This window comes from Arachis stenosperma, chromosome 2 (genome assembly GCF_014773155.1).
Source record: "Arachis stenosperma cultivar V10309 chromosome 2, arast.V10309.gnm1.PFL2, whole genome shotgun sequence".
Lineage (NCBI taxonomy): Eukaryota > Viridiplantae > Streptophyta > Magnoliopsida > Fabales > Fabaceae > Arachis > Arachis stenosperma.
Window position 1 is genome coordinate 40,799,927 of NC_080378.1, and position 3,493 is coordinate 40,803,419.

A 3,493-nucleotide genomic window follows, 5' to 3' on the forward strand; every position below is an offset into this window, starting at 1 on the left:
TTCATCGCACCAAGAACTTGATGAATGTGATGATTATGTGACGCTCATCATCATTCTCACTTATGAACGCGTGACTGACAACCACTCCCGTTCTACAAGCAAACAAGGCTTGAATGTTTATCTCTGGATTCCTAATCGGAATCTTCGTGGTATAAGCTAGAATTGATGGCGGCATTCAAGAGAATCCGGAAGGTCTAAACCTTGTCTGTGGTATTCTGAGTAGGATTCAATGATTGAATGACTGTGACGAGCTTCAAACTCCTGAAGGCTGGGCGTTAGTGACACGCAAAAGAATCACTGGATTCTATTCCAACCTGATTGAGAAACCAACATGATTAGCCATGCCGTGACAGGGTGCGTTGAACATTTTCACTGAGAGGACGGGATTGTAGCCACTGACAACGGTGATGCCCAACATACAGCTTGCCATGGAAAGGGAGTAGGAAGGATTGGATGAAGACAGTAGGAAAGTAGAGAGACGGAAGGGACAAAGCATCTCCATTCGCTTATCTGAAGTTCTCACTAATGAATTACATAAGTATCCCTATCTTTACTTTATGCTTTATTCATATATCATCCATAACCATTTGAATCTGCCTGACTGAGATTTACAAGATGACCATAGCTTGCTTCATACCAACAATCTCCGTGGGATCGACCCTTACTCGCGTAAGGTTTATTACTTGGACGACCTAGTGCACTTGCTGGTTAGTTGTGCGAAGTTGTGATAAAGAGTTGAGATTTCAATTGAGCGTACCATGTTGATGGCGCCATTGATGAGAACAATTTCGTGCACCATGTTTTTGGCGCCGTTGCCGGGGATTGTTTCGAGTATGGACAACTGACGGTTCATCTTGTTGCATAGATTAGGTATTTTTCAGAGTTCTTAAGAATGAATTCTAGTGTTTCAAGGTGATGTTCTTATCATCACCAAAGCTGATTGATTTTCATCAATTTAGCTCTTGACTGCAATGTCCTGCTGAAGCTTGGCTAGCCATGTCTAATTCCTTTAGACTGAAGCTTTAGACTAACATTGCATGATTCCTGGAATTCTTATTAAGAATTTTGATATCTTTATTTTATTTTTCACTTAATTTTCGAAAAATCCAATAAAAAATTTACAAAATCATAAAAACCAAAAATATTTTATGTTTCTTGTTGAGTCTAGTGTCTCATTTTAAGTTTGGTGTCAATTGCATGTTTATATTCTTCTTGCATTTTTTTTCGAATTCATGCATGTGTCTTCATTGATCTTCAAGTTGTTCTTGATGATTTCCTTGTTCTAATCTTTAAATTCTCTTGTCTTGTGTGTTTTGTTGTCTCTCGTATGCATTCTCATTTTGTTAGTGTCAATAGTATACAAACTTCTAAGTTTGGTGTCTTGCATGCATTGTTTATTTGATTTTAGTTGCATTTTGATTATTAAAAATCCAAAAAAAAATTTCAATTTGTGTCTTTTCAAGTCAATAATACAGAGAATTAAAGATTCAGAATATTCAGCAGAGGAATTACATAGAAAACGCTAGGCGTTCAAAACGCCCAGTGAAGAAGGAAAACTGGCGTTTAAACGCTAGCCAGGGTGCCTGGCTGGGCGTTTAACGCCCAAAAGGGTAGTGTTTTGGGCGTTAAATGCCAGAATGGATACCATTCTGGGCGTTTAACGCCAGGATGGCACAAGAGGGAAGATTTTGTTTTTAACTCAAATCAAATATGTTTTTCAAATCAAATCTTTTTCAAATCATATCTTTTCAATCAAATCTTTTTCAAAATCAATTTCTTTCCATTTTCAAAAATACTTGCTATCAATTAATGATTTGATTCAACATTTCAAGTATGTTGCCTTTTTCTGTTGAGAAAGGTTTAATGTTTGAATCATATCTTTTCTTGTTAGCCAAGTCATTAATTTTTAAAATCAAATCTTTTTAAATTGTTTTTCAAATCATATCTTCTCAATCATATCTTCTTAAAACTATATCTTTTAAATCATATATTTTTAATCACATCTTTTTCAAAATAGTTTTCAATCATATCTTTTTGATTTCTAATTTCAAAATCTTTTTCAAAAATCACTTGATTTCTTTTCCACTCTTAGTTTTCGAAAATCAATTAGTATTTTTCAAAAAATTTTTAAAATGTTTTTAATTTATTTTCAAAAATTTCTTCCCCTCTTCTCTCACATCCTTCTATTTATGGACTAACACCACTCCTCAATGCACAATTCGAACTCCATCTTTCCTTGATAAGTTCGAATTTTCTACCTCTTCCTTCTATTTTTCTTTTCCTCTGACACCTCAAGGAATCTCTATACTGTGACATAGAACATTCCATATTTCCTTGTTCTTTTCTCTTTCATATGAGTAGGAGCAAAGACAAAAGTATTCTTGTTGAGGCTGACCCTGAACCTGAAAGGACCTTGAAGCGAATGCTAAGAGAAGCTAAGGCACAACTCTCTGTAGAGGATCTAACAGAAATCTTCAAAGAAGAAGACATGGCAGCCGAAAACAACAACAATGCCAACAATGCAAGGAAGGTGCTGGGTGACTTTACTGCACCTACTCCCGACTTCTATGGGAGAAGCATCTCTATCCCTGCCATTGGAGCAAACAAGTTTGAGCTTAAGCCTCAATTAGTTTCTCTAATGCAACAGAATTGTAAGTTCCATGGACTTCCATTAGAAGATCCTCATCTGTTTTTAGCTGAATTCTTACAAATCTGTGACACTGTCAAGACTAATGGGGTTGACCCTGAGGTCTACAGACTTATGCTATTCCCTTTTGCTGTAAGAGACAGAGCTAGGATATGGTTGGACCACAACCTAAAGAAAGCCTGAACTCTTGGGAAAAGCTAGTCAATGCCTTCTTGGCAAAGTTCTTTCCACCTCAAAAATTGAGTAAGCTTAGAGTGGAAGTCCAAACCTTCAGACAGAAGGAAGGTGAATCCCTCTATGAAGCTTGGGAAAGATACAAACAATTGATCAGAAAGTGTCCTTCTGACATGCTTTCTGAATGGAGCATCATAGGTATTTTTTTATGATGGTCTGTCTGAACTGTCCAAGATGTCATTGGATAGCTCTGCTGGAGGATCTCTTCATCTGAAGAAGACGCCTACAGAAGCTCAAGAACTCATTGAAATGGTTGCAAATAACCAATTCATGTACACTTCTGATAGGAATCCTGTGAACAATGGGACAAATCAGAAGAAAGGAGTTCTTGAGATTAATACTCTGAATGCCATATTGGCTCAGAACAAAATATTGACTCAGCAAGTCAATTTGATTTCTCAAAGTCTGTTTGGAATGCAAGCTGCACCAGACAGTACTAAGGACGCTTTCATCTGAAGAAGAAGCTTATGATCCTGAGAACCCTTCAGTGGAAGAGGTGAATTACATGGGAGAACCCTATGGAAACACCTATAATCCTTCATGGAGAAATCATCCAAATCTCTCATGGAAGGATCAACAGAGACCTCAACAAGGTTTCAACAACAATAATGG

The 3,493-nt window shown here is 37.0% G+C and overlaps 1 non-coding gene across 1 annotated transcript; it reads right to left on the reverse strand.

Moving 5' to 3' along the window:
• Window positions 1-2,892: 2,892 nt before the first annotated feature.
• LOC130964076 (small nucleolar RNA R71) lies at window positions 2,893-3,000 on the reverse strand. The gene has a single exon (XR_009080186.1). It is a non-coding gene; the product is annotated as a small nucleolar RNA R71 (small nucleolar RNA).
• Window positions 3,001-3,493: the final 493 nt, after the last annotated feature.